The sequence below is a fragment of the Haemaphysalis longicornis genome, unplaced genomic scaffold (genome assembly GCF_048455015.1).
Source record: "Haemaphysalis longicornis isolate Haplotype H1 unplaced genomic scaffold, Haemaphysalis longicornis Haplotype H1 scaffold_4, whole genome shotgun sequence".
Lineage (NCBI taxonomy): Eukaryota > Metazoa > Arthropoda > Arachnida > Ixodida > Ixodidae > Haemaphysalis > Haemaphysalis longicornis.
This window is the reverse complement of record NW_027526361.1, coordinates 134,276,894-134,293,753: the sequence shown is the minus strand read 5'-3', so window position 1 is coordinate 134,293,753 and position 16,860 is coordinate 134,276,894. Positions and strand designations below refer to the sequence as shown.

At 48.6% G+C, this 16,860-nt stretch overlaps 1 long non-coding RNA gene across 1 annotated transcript in view; it reads right to left on the bottom strand.

Moving 5' to 3' along the window:
* Nucleotides 1-963: 963 nt before the first annotated feature.
* LOC144180583 (uncharacterized) overlaps nt 964-16,860 on the bottom strand; it is a 29,204-nt gene continuing 13,307 nt past the window's right edge. The window contains exons 2-3 of the long non-coding RNA XR_013324460.1: nt 13,089-13,278; nt 964-1,231 (exon numbers count right to left, since the gene is read on the bottom strand). This is a non-coding gene — a long non-coding RNA (uncharacterized LOC144180583). The remainder of the gene's footprint in view (nt 1,232-13,088; nt 13,279-16,860) is intronic.

Genomic DNA, 16,860 nt, shown 5'->3' with positions numbered 1-16,860 from the left:
TGACGTAGATAAGCGGCGTAAAAATGTTAAGCGTTAGAAGATAATTCTCCGAGTTTCTGCCGACTTTTTAGGCATAAAGGCTGTGTGAATACGATAGACAATCTGTGTGATTCACTCCCTGATATACTTCATTTGTGTCCTAGAAAACCCAGATTACAGCCGGTCCTCTCGTCCACGGAGCAAGAACAAGATATGAGGAGAAACGACGTTTTCTAGGCCGATCAGATAACGTCATAAGCCCTTGGTTTAGGTTAAGGTAGCGGCAGCTGTTTGGACATTTAATTGTGCACCCCCAGATAAGTTGTCGCTATTGTCACATCGTGCATCATGTGCTGCTTCCCTCTCGCTCGGCGTCACAGCCACGAAACATCGTAGTTCATTGTTACGTCATGTGGTCGCTCGCACGCGCCCGCCGCAATGGTCCATTTCGCCCCCATTACATAATCTTGCTTGCTCCGTGCTCACGTCACCCCGCCTTACAAAAAACATGTATCGAAGCCACGCACAGCACCCCGCTTTAAACTACCCGCGACACTCCGAGGGTGCAGTTGGTGCTGTTTGAACTGAATGCAGTCGAAGTTGCGAGCACGATAGGTGGCACGCCCATAGCCCACGGCCAACGCGGCCGTTTGAGGCTTGTACGTCATAAACAGACACGATACATTTCAGCGGAGTGACTACTGGCAGGTTCGGAGGGAAATAAATGCTGCGTCTATAAAATTTATATAATCATTTAATGTTTAACTACGATTTGTGAAGGTACGACCACCCGCGTGTCGTATGTGAAAGTAGCATGCCGTGTGAGTATCCTTTTGGATTTGATTTTACTTAGTTAAAAACTGCCGCTTTACCTTAAGCATGATAACTCCAGGAGTAACGCTGTGGCTGATAGTGGCAATCGTAATACGAACTGAACTGGCTTTAGACGAATATGCCACACAATAAATCTCACGGCAAAGAAAATTTGGGCAATATGGTTGAAGCAATTTATTTTTATTTCCAGGTGAACACATCTAAGGAGGTATAATTGGTGTAAAGACGTGAGATATGTTATTTTATGGGTTAGAATGACGCGGATGTTGACATTTTATTTTAGGAAAAAAGCGTAACACCGCGCAGTCAGTTGTGTTCTTCCGTCATCGATTGCCAGCCGCCAGGTTTCACGACCATGGTGATGTACTTCATCATTGCACTGCTTGCCGGCTAGCCTCCTTGTAGGTCTCAACCCAGACTGAAACAACATAAAACAAGAATCGCAGATAGTAATAAGAACGCAGAAATGATGCATGACTTCTCTGAATGTCGAACACTAAATATGCAAGGAGTTATGCCAGGTTTCGGGTTGTTGCAAGTTTTTACACTGTCAGCTATTCACCTGGCGCTCTCCGACCGCCATCTTAGAAGTAGTCTACCCATTTTTTTTTATTTAGAATAGGATTTATACTTTAAGTGTCATCTCCTACTTCGCTCGGGATAATTTCAAAAACAAAAAAAGGAAAATTAAATCTAATGCAGCTAATACGTACGCCCTGCATTGTTGCTAGGGAAAGTGATGCAATATACGTTTGTCCATATCAACACGAATTTATCCCAGGAGTTTTGCAATCTCCAGAGAGGCAGCACGTCGAGAATGGAGGGTGTAGCGTTCATACAGATGTTTTCTGCTATTTGAAAGCCTTGTCGGTCCGATCGCATCGCCTGTAAGTAATTCCCCGCCGTGGTTATGTGCAAATCCTTCTCAAGGGTGTTTATCCTCTTCCCTTCGACTAAATGGAGTGTCCTTACAAAACATACGCGTATTTATTGATGCACTACAATTTTAAACACCGACTAAGCTAGATTGCTTGGGCTCCCTGAAAAAGTGGCAGCATTGTTAGCATGCCACACGAGCTTGTCATTCGGGTCCTCGCGGTACAGAAGAGGCGATGCAGTCAGAAGGCCAACGGTTGGCGTTCCTAATGCTTCAACGTGATTATTGTTCTTTTTTCAGGCTTTATATACCGTGCAAACAACTATGACCGGGCAACAGTCAGGTACAAATCAAACAGGCTGTTTTTACTGAAATCTACATACTTGGTTAGCACGCAGTTGTCAATTGAAGACTTCGGAAAAACGATATTATTGGCAACGTCATTACTGACACGTGGGCTGGCAGCCGTGATCTCAGCAACAAGAAAAAACAGTGTTACCGCGCATGATAAAGTTAAACTCACGTCGCTTACAAACCATGGTCACCGGGGGAAGTTTTTTATCGGGTTTCAGAGCAAGTTCGGTGGAACATACGGTTGCACGTAAAGGAACATGCCAACCAAAAATACCCTAGGTCATTTTTCCTAAGCACGAAGACTTGTGATAGCCCTCTACCTTTAAACCCCTAAAATTTATGTTTCTCGCACAAAAACATAAAAAAAACAATTGGGAAAAGTCTCAGGCACCGACACGGGCTGCTAATTACCCCGGGAGTGTCCGTGAGTATAAACAGTTCAACCACATCACCTCTCAGCAGCGTTTAGGTCTAACCTAGCTCCTCTTCGGGCGGAGTGTGCCGTACCGCAAAAGGGTTTCTAGGGTTCCGCAAAAAGGATTTCCTTAAACATAACCTGCTAGAGCAAATGGACCCGGCGTCGCACATGGTGTTCGACCTTGCTCTTCAAAAGTCTCTACCTCTGACGCCCAAGGGTGACGGCAGCTATCTTATTGATGCTAGCAACGACTCTCCTATGCCGCAAAAGCCCAAAAAAATGTCACCGGTGAGTTTATAGGACCTCCATGCAAACGCCTCCTCACCCAGACTTCTCGCTTTCAAAACGGTGCAATCTCCTAGCTCCCAAAGATGACCACGATGATATTGCAGATCCGGCTTCTGTCACACCACTTATGAGTTCGACTTCAAACATCCAGATCATGCGAATGCGTCATCCTCGTCTGCTCTCCTGTGTTCAAGAGACCCAACAGAATTTACCTGACCTAGAAGAGATTGATCTGCGTCTGCAGGCATTACAAACGGAGCGCGAAAATTTGGTCAACCGTCGCGCTTGGTTGCTACCATGCAGGCGCTCAAAGCAGGTTTCTGAAAAAGAGAAATTATGTGGGGCTACAGCTGCTGTGTCAACGTCTTCATTGCCTCCAACTCTTGCAGCATCAACTCCAGCAGCAGCATCGATGAGTCAGCATGTGATGCACGCTGTAGACTTAAAGATGTTGTACACCAACTACAAATATTAACCACGACTCTGGAAGCTCATGGCCACTAAATTCCACTCTCATCGTACGCGAGACTGACACTACGCCACAATGGAATTGCCGGGGCCAGCCTCAAAGCCTGGGTGAACTTAAGGAACACCTTCGCCTAGGCTCACTCCGCGCATGGGCTCTACTGCTCCAGGAAGCGAACGGCCCACCCCGTATCCCCTCTGAATAACTACGTGTCTGAACGATTGTGGGGTCACCGCGGGCAATGTTTCATTCGTAATTTGGCTTATTTACATGTTATATTTTAGGCTTTACTATTTTCCATCGTTTTGTTTTTGTAGTTGCCTCTACTTCTTATTTTCTCACTCCTCAAGCTCCACTTATCTTTTATATACCTTTTTCGTTCTCTTTACAACCCTCCTTTCACACTTCCCATGTCCAGGGTATCCAACCGGACTCTTCCCTGGTTAGCGCCCTCCATTTCATGTACACTCTTACCCTTCATATATCCTACGCGTCTCCAGTAATCATTTACTACCGTCGCATACCAGCGATTCCACTCGGTAAAGCTGTGGTTTATGTCCTTACGCGCCGTCGCCTAACTTTTTTTACATCTGTTGACCTTCAAAGCTGGTGAGTTAGACCAACTCACCGCCTTAACCTCCTGGGTTTGGACACAGGCAATGCTGCCGCTACTGAACGCTTCTTGAAACTCTCGACTGTTCGTGGCATTTCTGTCAAAGCTTACGAACATCGCCCCAAGAACTGTGCAGTGGGGGGATCATGGACGTTCCTGTACACCTGTCAAAGTCTTCATTCCTGGAAGCACTCTGACAGAGGGTCCCCTTTACGTCATATCGACGCTTAGGAGAAAAATCTAGGAATGTGCGAATTCTGTTCTGCACAGAGACTACTCCGGAACATGTAATCTTGGGCTATGCCCGGTTCCGAGTATACGAGTACCATGATACTTCAAGACAGGCACGAAGTGTCAGCGTTACGGTCATCTGGCTAGCCTCTGCAGGCTTTCGCAGTGATGCCTCGTTGCGGTGAGGATAACGAGCATGCTGCCCGCGTCACTGAGAACCTGAGAAGTGGGGACAGACGCATGAATAGACAGATTCTCATTCCTCTGTGTGGCAAAAAAAGAAAGCCTTCTTGAAGCTGAAAACCTAAAAAAATATGGACTACATGGCGGCAGAAGCTGCATTGCAGAAGCCGCGTGTTTTTCTACTCAATGATGCGTCAGCCCCTGCTAGAAAGGCAAGCAAGCAGACTTGGGTGAGGCCCATGTCTCCAAAGCAAGATGTTCAAAATTTTTCTCCACTATCACCGCCTCAGCCTGAGTAAGCACCTGCAGAACAAGTCGTGACTATGCCTACACAGGTCCTCGGTCGGGAACTGCTGAAACCTGCACCTCGCAGGCGATCCAAACAGTCGCGCGATCAAAGGAGGCACCATAGCTCGACAAATGTCTTCCGTTTGGTGGGAATGATACTGGACACCCTTCACAACTTCCTCACTCGTCCTTCCTCCCCAGTGGCTCAAGCCGTACTTACTCTCATTAATTTAATCTCGCCGATATTATCTGCATGGCGGTAAGAACGACTTCTACATTTCTGGCACTTTTTTTGCGGGAGTTTGCCTTGCGGCATAACATCTGTATGTACAACATCACATTTGTGTCACGCAGAAACGTAAGCAGAGACCGGTACTCAGGGCCCCAGATCCACCGCTGTAGATCAGGGGGTCTCCCAGGATGGAGCCCTGTGCCTCGGAGGTGTTGCAGGCGAGATATTTGCAGGGCAGGGCAGGTCCATAGAAGGTGGCTCGTGTCGGCTTCGGACGCAGGGACCGTACAAAAGGGACAGGTGTCCGAAAACGGTGAATGATAGTGGGCAGGCCAAGCGTGGGTCACTGCTGGGGATAAGGCCACCCCAACTCTAAGCCTCCGCAGCAGCACCTCCTCCCAGCGAGCGAGCCCACTGGGGAGGTCAGTTCCACGCGGTGGATGTAAAGCATGCGTGGTGCGGCGGAGGTTCTCCTTTTCCACCAGCAGTTCTTCTAGATTGGACACTGGAAGAAGTGGTAGCGGCCGTAATAGGTCTATACGGTGACAGGCGCGATCCGCCGCTATGTGGGCAGGAAGCATGTCCCGGCGAACCCACAAAACACGCAGAGGGCATGGGTATGTGTCCAGGGTCGCGTGAATACGTGCCGACATGCTGGTGCTACGCGCAACGCGACGTAGATCACGTATCGCTGTCGTTGAGTCCGTGTAAATTTCCAGTTTCACGCCGGTAGTTACTGTCGATGCAAGTGCTTGGAGACCATCCCGAATAGCAATAAGTTCTGCCAACAGGCTTGGTAGAGGTCGGAGAGTCTCGTAGGCGCAGCTCTGGATTAAGATTGGGTGAGAGGGACAAGCCAAGGCTGTGGTTACGAGGGAGTCGTGTTCCCCGGCGTCCACAAAAGCCTGCATGACTTGTGGCCGCGTCGCAGGCGCCCAGTGACCGACATGAAGTAGGGCTGCATCCGGAGGTTGATGAAGGCCAGAGGTTCGGACACGTAGCCTTGCTAGAGGCTTGTTGTCCGTCACCTGATGGTAGAGCCAGGGCGGCCTTGCGGCGGAAAAGGCTGGCATCCTATTCGGTGGCCGGCCCATGTACGCGGCGAGAGCTGCCGCCTCTGGAACCAGCCCACGTTTCAGCAGGCGTGCGGAACGACGCTGATGAATGAGTTCATCAAGCGTGTTTAGCTGGGCTTCGGCTTGTAGTGGTGAAATTGGTGTTATGTGAGGGAGGCCAGTAATGGTGCACATGGCGGCCCTGTTGATGGCGTCAAGTCGAGCCCAGTCCACTTGCGTCATGTGCTGGAACTGTGCCTGATACACAAGCCGTGGCGGCGCGCACTAGGAGACGGGCAATCGTCCAGCAGGCCGCGCCAGACTTCTGTGAGATGCAGAGAACGAGGTGGAGCATCTACCCGGCTTTCTGTCGAGCGGATCATAGCGACTGAGCTGCTGACCCTGATGACGATATTTCTAGTCCTAGGTCCCGAAGGCGGTCAACCGTGGGGATGTCGTTCCCATTCAGTTGCAGTGAAATGGGAGACACAGCAAGGAGGCGGCGGCCTCAAGCGTTGGCCACGGGAAGTAAAGCAGTCTTCTCTTGCGAGGGAGTGAGGCCCGCATACTCGCACCACCTCTGGCAGTCTATTGGTGCTTGCTGGAGGCACTCGGCTTGTCGTGACAGGTCTGGATGTACTGACCACACCGTAATGTCATCCGCGTACATAAGGAAATATAGATCTCGGATTGAAGCAAGGTGCCAAGCTAGCGGCAACATGACGATGTTGAAAAGAAGCGGAGAGAGAACAGACCCTTCTGGTACGCCTCGGACTGGTGTAAAGTGACCGAAACTTGCTTCGTTGATGCGGATGGAAAAAGAACGGTGTTGAAGGAAGTATCGGACGAAATCGCAGACTTTGTCTGGAAGGTGGAGTCCATTGAGAACTTGTAGGATGGCAGCGTGACTAACGTTGTCATACCCCTTGCATATGTCCATGGCGAGCACAGATCTCACACGACGGCATCGGCCTCCAACTAAAGCCATAGATGAGAGGTATTACAACCCATCCTCAGTACTGAGATAGGGCCTGAATCCAATTTGCGCCGGGTGATACCATGGGAAGGTATCAAGTCACCACTGAAGCCGTGTTGCAAGTATTCGCTCTAAGAACTTGCACAGCGTGGATGTCAGGGCGATGGGGCGCAAGTTCTGAAGTACATGTGGTGGTTTCCCGGGATTTGGAATGGGAACAATATCCGCCCGAAGCCAAGAGTCAGGTAGTTGACCGGAGAGCCACACCTGATTAACCGAGTCCAAAAGCGGCACGAGGGCTGGGTCGTTGATGTTCTTGTACACCTCGTAAGTCATGCCGTCGGGACCCGGAGCAGTCCGCTGTTTAGCGTGATCGATCGCTGCCAGGAATTCAGCCACTGTGAACGGTGCTTGAATTCCCAAAGCGGCTTTATGAGTAGGCCGTACTCCAACATCGTTCGGCAGGGGGAACAGAGACGGCATGGCCACTGGGACAACATCAAATGCACGAAACAAGGCCCGAGCAACGTCGGGGATGAATTGTGCCGGATCGTTGTTTGACGCAATACAAGCGCTGGCAGCTGCATCCGGAGGGCGACTGCCCGATTCCATGGCGCGAAACGTGCGCCAGACAGACGCCGTTGAGGAAGATGGGCCTAGAGAGGCGCACCAGTCAAGCCAGCGCTGCCTCGACAGTCTTTTTTCGTGCCGTCTGGCAGCAGCGGTAAGGCGCTGGTACTGAAGCCTGCCGGTTTGGACGAAGGATCCTGTGCGGAAATTTCTTAAGCTTGCTTGCGCTGAGCCCGAAGCTGCAGGAGCCGAAGATCGGGCTTTGGGCGGGACTCCTCCACCCACGTATGTTGAGAGGCGTCCATGAGGACACGCACCTGTACTGAATCAAATTCGTAGCAATACTGTCTTACAATGAAACGCGCAATATCTCCGTAGCCGCCTCTTAGATCTCCGGCAATTCGTCCAAAAGCACTGCTTCCCAATTATAGCTATTTCAGAGTCCCGGCTGTCGCCTCAAATTCGGCTTTCTGGATACTCGATTTTTCAGTCCGCTCAGGCGCAGACCAAAGCAGGATTCTACTTGCGCTTCGGTATGACTTCACCTTTATATCGCACACTGTGGCGGAGGACTCCTCGAATGAGTATTTCGCAGCTACGGTGCAACATAAATATATAACGTTCATTGCAATCGCGGCATATGTATCACCCCGCGCCACGTTTGACGCCAAACGGCTTAGTACCTTAATCACGGGTATCCAGCCGCCACACTGGGTAACAGACGACTTTAATGCTCACCACCCTGCTTGAGCAAGTGACAAATTCACCGTGAGGGATCGTCGCCTACTGGACATGGCCAGTCAGGCAGGACTGGTGGTGGGCAACACTCTAACCCCGACATTCTTTTGTGGCACGATCGCCAGTGCATTGGACGTCACAATGGCCTCTTCCTCGTTCATGAGCTCTCTTACCTGGCACGCCGACTTTGAAAACCTTGGAAGCGATCATGTACAAAGCTATATCATTATCAAGGGTCTCCGCGGGGGATCATTTCGACCCAAAGCGGCCAGCTAGGATAGATTGGAATGGCCACAGAGCTCATTTAGAGGCTTGCAGCGACCAAATCGAAACCCACAAAGAGCTTGTAGAGATTATAACAAAAACTACTGCCGTAAGAACAGTTCACGTTCACCTGTTGGTGCAATGCTCTGTGGCGGACGCTGAATGCAAGCGACTTCCAGCCATCGGCGCCGAGCAGAACGCCGTGCTTTAACGACGTTATCGCCAGACGACATCCGTGCTGCCCGGCGCGCACAAAAGCACGTGCGAAAACCCATAGACAAGCTCGGCAAGGAGCAATGGGGGCTGTTCTGCTCGCGGCTTGACGCACGCAAGCCTCTCTCGCGCATCTGGTGCGTTGTCAGAAGCTTCAAATTGGAGCCCTGTCAGATGCAAGCCTTTCCATCAGTGGCTCTACCTAGCAGACTCAGTCAGATTGAAGGGGCGGAAGCGTACTGCAAAAACATCCCTTCCCCTTCCATTTCCACTGCAGTGTATATTTTTGCGATATCTGGAATCAACTTCCACTGCTGTGATTTTGGAATGTCCTTTCACCATGCGGCAGCTTAGCGTCTGCGAACCAATCACTCTGCCGATCGGGAAACACTCTTCCCAGGGTTCGTGACGTCAACTCTCGAGTGATGTTCTCCTCGCCGGTGGTTCGCATTCGTTCGCGCCTCACGTGGAAAGTACAGAAAAGTTAGCTCTAGAGACGCCGTGTTCGCGAAGCCGGTTGCCGCTGGTTCCTGCGCGTGCTAAAGCGGTCCACTTTAGCGGAGATGTGAAAGCCTGCAGACGAAACGATCCGGGCCTGCCAGTCATGGGGAACATTCAGCGGCAAGTCCCGAAATCCATGTGAGGTGCAACTGCCGGGACTGCGACGAAGAGAGAGGTGGGCGCACACAAGAAGTGTGTCGCTTCCAAAGAAGAGGAAGCGCGATGCGAAAGCAGCCGCGCCCCTACTCGAGAACGGTTGCGACGACTTCGGTCCAATCTCGAATATCGCGCGGGTGAAGCGGTGGCGAGACGTCAGCGAGTTGCAGGAGATCCGGAGGTACGAGCTCGCGTACATTGTACCTACATACTTTAGTGACCGGGTGTTCATTGATTTCTGAGATGCTAAGGAAGACACCACCCAGAAAACTTGACGGAGTCTCTCGAAGTATAACCACGCAGAAAACGTGGCCTAGTGTCCAAGCATAACCACGAATAAACTTCGCTGAACCAAGAACAAGCTAGCTGAGTGGGCCGCCAGCTGCGCTCGTTGTCCAGTTTTTGCGCCACTAGCGCGAAGCTACCCAAATTTTTTCTGTGGTGGTGTGGCTACATTCCATGAAATGGGTGGTCCAAAATCTTTTTCTCAGGGGAAGGGCCTCTCTGATTTCTTCAAAAATACTATAAGACAATATTTAAGGACCTTTGCGGGTCGCTGCGTATTTATAATTTGCCGCCAACGTATTGATGATGATACAAGTACCGACAACGAAGCGGCACGTTTACTCGCACGAAAATCGTCACAGGCACGCGCAGGAGTTGGGAATGCTGGCGCTTGGTCACCCTGACCGGCTTGGCAGCGCTCTTGAGCGGCGCAACAAGCGCTGAATATCGGCTTTCTCTTCCGTATGTTGAGGCTTTAGATCGTGAAAATTTGGAGGTCTAGGGCTGCCTTATATGCTGTCCTGATGATGATGTTTATTTGGCTTTCTTCAGTGCGGCTAATTTTTTGGAACGCCAAGCTGTGCGATATCAGGCTCATGATCAGTGCCTGCACAAGTTTCGTCCTTCCGTTTTTAATTCCTGACCTTAGTCTAGGCGTTTTCCAGTGTTTGCCGAATGTTGAAAAATTGTGCATTTTGGCGATGGTGCGACCGGCTGTGCCGTTTCTTCGTAGGGCCATGTCGAGAGTTTTTACATGACTGTGCGGAGCATTACACGCTGACTATTTTTGGAGTTTTATGGCAAAAGCAACATTGTCCTAGTCCAGCAACTTTCCCCGCGTGTTTATAAGTTTAACCTTGAAGTGATACCGCTTGACTCGCCGCCCCGCGATTGCTGCTCCTCCCTCCTTTACGCCGAAGCGCCGTGAAGGAGGAAGCGAGAACGCTGGCCCATCTGTGCCGAAATTGTCTGCGCGGTCCCACTGGCGAATGCGGCAAACTACGTCGGACCATACTGCAGATGACGCTCGGCTTGGTAATACCTTAAACAAGAAATTTTAGAACGACCGCGATAAGCGGCAGGATGGAACGTCGAATTTTTCCCTCTCTGACAATTAGACGTGAAATTGGACAGATTTGCCTCTTCCACAAACTGTATTATCACTTTCACCATCTCCGCAATTCCCTCCTGCTCACAACTTCCCGTTGCTCACGCTGTCTGTTCAATTCCATCAGCATACAACGATTGCATGGTTCATCTAACGCATTCAATACGTCATTCCTACCACGTGTCATCGAAGAATGGAACAAGCTGCCAGACTCTGTTGTCCGTGAACGCAATCCGGCCTAATTCAAAGAAGTATTTTTATCTCACCTTAGCCTTTAATTTCATATAATCCCCAAGACTTTCCGCTGCTGCCTTTTTTAGTTTATTATTATTTTGGTTCCTCTTAAATTCTCTAATTAAATTTGTTGTTGTATAAATTTTCGAATGAACCGTATTTTTCTTGTGCCACATATGTACTACGATGACTCCCCCCCCCCCCTTATGTAATACCCCTCTGAGGTCTTTAAGGGTTTAATAAATGATGATGATGAAGAACGGGAACTTCAGCGAGCTCAGCATCGGAACAATGTTGAAACACGGCCGTGGCGAGCCTTGCAGACGGCAACAGAAGCCTCGCCTTCGGCTTCGAAGACGGCTACGCCAATTGACGAAACAACGGTAGTGTGTGCTCGCAGCTCGCAGTACGGAAAGTTCGACTAGCCATATAGTTTGGTTCGCAAACTGTGCATCGACTCCTTTCGCTTGCATGGCCGGGCCTAGCGGAGCTAAGCCGCAGACATTTATTTTAATTGGCCTGGTGATGCCATTCAATGTTTGCCGCAAACAGCTTGCAGCGGTTACAGAGCTGCGAGAACTGAAAATTAATAAAATAATTATTGTAATTAGACGCCATATACCCGGTTTTCTTTTATTGAGAGACGTGTTATTTCGATTCTGATTATATCCTTGGCTTTTCGTGGTTATTGAGAGCCCGGTATTATTATTTCGCCCCTCATCTAAGTAGGTGACACAATGTTAGCGCCGGTATCAGTTTCCGTTGTGGATGCGCTTTGGTTAGCGTAAGTTGCCGGCAGGGCAGACACGGTCGTCTGCCGTGCCGACAACTTACGTTACGACTGCCGGCATGCGACTACCAATGGCGCATAGAATTAACTTCACTGCGCAGACGCGGGGCTACTGAAATCGTGTATCTTTGATTTCGTCTCGGATTACCATTGCCCTTTTTTCCGCAATCCTATTTCCGCCGCTCTGTACTCTTGATTCCGGCGAGCCATGCCGTACTTCCGCGGACACTAGATGAACACGGCTGATAGCGGAGGGCTAGCAGGCATAGAACAATCGAAATATGAGCGTAATAACAATATCTCTTTAGGAAAACGCGGGAAACAGCACTTAATTTGGCTTGGTTATGTAGGATTTTTATTTGTTCCTGTGAATCCCAAATTAAGTCCTAAGTACAGTTTTGTCAACATGTGCGGCCGGGAGGGGAGTAGGGGGTTTCAACGCGTTACACGCTCACGCTGTTGCTGCGCCTGCAGGCAAAAGGTTCCCGCTACGAGCTTGAAGCTAACTTCTCGGCTTTCTTGTAAAAGAAGCTGGCTTCTTCGGAGGCTTTAGGAAACGACTGTCTCGCAGACCGATTGGGTAAAGTTGTTCGCTATAGAGGACCGATGGAACGCAGCTGGGGTACAAGTGCCCGGCCACCATACGTCCTAGTTCACACTCCGCTCTCTTCGCCCTTGACGGGCTCACTGTCGCTGCAGGCAGGCCGTCGTTTGCCCTCAACTGGTCAGCGCCCAGCACTCGCATGTGCGTAAGGCGGTAGCCCTTTGCGAGTGACCGCGCAACATATCTTGGTTGCGTTGTTTTCAGCTTGCGTATTGCCTGTCCTCCATTCATCGTATCTTGCTGTCTCTTTAAAACAAAGATACTCGCTATCAGGTGTCCCCGCGGGAAACATGCATTCCGTGCATCCAATGCTATGACGGAACAATCGACTGATAGTTCGCATGACTACGCGTCTAATGTGGCATTTTAGAGCTAAATAAATATTTTTCTCAATAGTAAAGACAACTGCTGCTGCATATCTCTGCGTACCCAGCCGTTCTTTACGTTCTTTCGTATTTTTCTGCCCAATCAAAGGGGTAGATTTTACAGCATATGCTGTTTAAAGTTTCACCGAGTAAATTTGAACTGTCACTGCATACTTAAACGCAACTTACAAAGACAAAACTTTTCTTAGTGTTCTGGCCTACATGAACAATTCGCAAACTTAGTACCAAACCCTGTACTCAAAAATTGTGGCAAAGATTTGTGTTTTCATGTGTCCACGAGCCCCGTTTTGCGCAGTGCGGGTGCTTTGGTACAAATAATGTCATGTGTCGCACATAATGGTGAGTGGCTTACTCCTCATGGCTGAGTTCCTCGTCGTTGGTGCATTGCACAAAAAATTTCTTATAAAAATTATGGGGACTGATCATAAATAACTACGGTACTCACCGACAGCACAAATGACATCTCCACCAGTCCGCGTAGCCTTTACTTTTGCACTCGTCGTTCGCGGCAACCCGTACGCAATCGTATGTTGCGGGATCGTACATAAACCGTAGGAGACCGGCTTCGTCCTTGCCTACTTGGCAGTTTTCCTTTCTGTCTGTGCACCCGCAGCCGAACGACAGTGTCATTAGACCTTGAGAAATCGATGGGTAAAGACAGCAGAAAAGGAACGGTTACAAGTCGCAGTCATGTATTGCAATGACAAGTGCCACGCCAGAATCATTTTAGGGGCGAAGCTCCTTAAGTCATGGGTCTGTCCATCCCTTGTGTCTCGTGGTACGTGACCGCCGCATGCTTTCGGAGATGTCGCAAAGTGGGCCGCGTTGCACGCGCAAGAACTGGCTGCAACCGGCAGCGCAAACTCGGCACCGGGAGCGCGAGCTTGTCTGTGTTCGCCAACGGAGGCGCGAGCGCACGTGCACTGCGAGGGGGAGATCACGCAAGAGATCACGCCACGAACGCAGGCAGTCGTTCTCGGACATCGAACGAGACGCAAGGACCTTTGCTCGTTTGCTCTCGTCTTGTTCGGGCACAAGTTCGCCCTAAATAAAAGTTCTTTCTTTACCGTTGTGTCCTATCCTACGTGACAAATTGTGGTGGAGGTGCGGGGTAGTCCTCGATGACGTGGGGTCTTTCACCAGGTCTGGGCCTGGGAGCATTGACTCCGAAAATAAAAGTTGATTTGTACAATGTACGCACACAGTCTTGCGTCTTTCTTAATGATGTAATGGGCGAACTTTCACGGGAGAGTTACGGTTACCGATGATCTCCCCCTCTCGAGCTTCGCCCCACTTATCATCATTCATTCCGTGGATATGGCGTGATTTTTTTTATCATGCAGTGCGTAAGCGGTTTTGCAAGCAACGTCAGCTGAGTGATGCCTTTCAGCATATAAACTTAACTTATTCAGATAATTTGCATGCTAACTTGTTCCTATGCCCGTGAACTTGCCTTGCCGCACTTGTGTCTTGCCTGGTCCCCTCGACAAATGGGATCTTGTAGGTTACGCCATTCATGTTATTCCTGTTGTGAATGACTACTCCAGATTTTCGAACAAACGTCATACGGCAATCTGTTGAAAATGCCAGATCTGGCTCGGTTAATTCACCTGTTATAAGCAAGGAGAATTTGTACGGGTCTTGCTAACAGTTTCAGAAGTGTCGGCAATGAATATTTGCGGAATACCAGGCGAAGTTTTCACCCCGTGTACAACGAGAATTTTGGGCACTGGCTATGCGACTGGTCAAGCGACCAGCGCGTTCAGAGTCCTCCAGCACTGAACAGGATGAAGACGACAGCTTCGGGAGCTTGTCCAGCGGCGAAAGCTCACGTGCGCTCCTATTGGCGAAATAAATCCGTTCGAGCTTAAACAACGACGTGCCTGATTGGCTCTGTGCTATTCGTGTCATAATTGTTGAAGTGAACCGAACTCGCCCCTTTTAACCACATTACTTACGACCCTTTGGCCCCAGCGTACTCTGCGAGTCAGCTACAGAAGCACCGCGCTTGCTCCGTTTCGCAAGCGAAACTTCTTACAAGGAATAATTTATTACCCGGAGGGCGGTAGCGTGACTCAGTTGTCTTTTTTAATTGACATGTTTTTTTCCCGTGGTGTTCAACAGGTAGTGTATGACTATACTCGCCTTCAGAACGACGGTTGATTTCTTTGAGATCTCGTATTCCTCAGTGATGGCCCTATTATGAGACCTTACGAAGTAGGGATTTTGCCGGTAATATCTTGCCATTTTATTCCTAGCCTTGGTCTGACCAGAAACCAACATCGTCGTAACATTAATACCGCTTCATGACGAACATAGCTGACGACACAGCCGTACTTGACGAGTTAGACTTATGCTACGGACCCTGGAGCATTGTCGCCAGCCTAGGGTGGGTGTAAACCATTTATAGCTGGGGTTTAAATCTATAGTTCTAAAATAAATAGCCGAATACGTCCCTTCGCAAGCAAAAGGAAGCGAATAGCTAATCCCTGAATTACGTTCATTGATTGAATCTTTTATTGGAGCAAGGAGGGTGTGTGCCGTACGGTTGGGAGAGGGATCGAAGGAAGGGGATTACTAATTAAGGACTGTATTGCAAGAGAAATAATTCGCTTAAAAAGAAACTTTAAATGATGTAGAACAAAGCAACGCTGAAATTCAAATGTAGTTATGAAGGATGAAGTTTCCACCTTACGTTTTGAACCGAAAAATCGCAAAACAGAGTCCAAACATCGGTACTTCAATATAACGATGCACCAGTTTCTTCGGAATTTCCCTCAAAAGCTTTGGGGGCACCTCACTAAAAAAAGAAAACTGTCTTGCAGCTCCATAGGAATAAAGGTACTATTACAGGCGATTTACAGATTACAGGACATTAAATAGATTCTTTACCGGCGTTTTCACAAAAACTGAAGGTTTACAAACAGAACTTAGCATTACGTGTTAAATTCCTGTTGTCAATAAATTTGCTGTTATTAGAGCCTGGTATACTGTCCTTTCCAGCTGATCTTGAAATCACGTCCTCGATTGTTCCGGACGGCATTCCTAATTGATTTCTCAAAATATACGCAGAATGTGTAGCTATATATCTTTTAGTAATCTTTAATAAATCTCTTTTTACCAACTCTATTCCGGACCATTGGAAACCTAGTAAAATAATTCCTATACCGAAAAGTGGTGAAGCTAACTGCCCCTCTAAATATAGACCGATACTCCTGGCGTCTACGTCCCGAAAAATATTACATAATACGGTAGTAAGCGTGTTCGGCAATCTTTAGCTCACATCTGTTTTTGAAATCAAAATCCACATGGTTTTCTTGAGGGTGTCTCTCGACTGTAAGCCAGCTTGTGGAAACAATGCACTATTTCCGCGAATCAGCTGACCAAAAGGGTAGCTTGATATATTTCTGGATTTTATGAAGGCGTTCGACAAAGTAAGCCATCAAATTCTTCTGATAAAATTGCAACCCAGTTTAGGGAATACTCCTGTTTTTCAGTGGATAGAGGAATTTCTCACTAATCGAATACAGGTTTGTTACTGCAGGGGGCAAAACGTCGTCTTTGTCTCATGTCAACTCGGGGTACTGCAGTGATCAGTGCTTGGTCCTCTTCATTTAGTCTTCATAAATGTCCTTACTTATGACCCACCACTTCAAGCTAGAGTATTATTTGCAGACGACTGCATTATTTGCTCTAAAGTCGAATCTGTGGCCGATGAGGTTAAACTAAATTATTATCTCTATAAAATTAATTATTGGTGTGGAAAATGACAATTGCCCCTGAATCTATTAAATTTGGTTTGTGAAGTTAGAATTTCACCTTCAATCAGATGTCGTTTAGTCTTTTCCTTGAACATGATTCCAGATAAAAAACTCATCAGCAAAGGGGAATTTGTTTAGCGTGCTGGGCACTTGAAAACTCAGTTTTTTTTCACTATATTTCGTCCGCGCTCGCGGAACTCTTAGTTTTACCATGCGAAGATTGTAACCTATGTTGCTATCAGGAACATAGTACAAGCGATTCCGGTGAATGTATTGAAGCAGCCGCAGATAATACACTTGATCGGCTTTTAATATGCAGTGTTTAACAAACAATGGTTGCCGTACGCAAGTTTCGTGATACACCATAATATCCCTCAATAGCACGCAAGGCTACTTTTTGCAGGACTTTTGATGCTCGCGCCCCAAATACGATTACAATAATAGACACTTTCAACC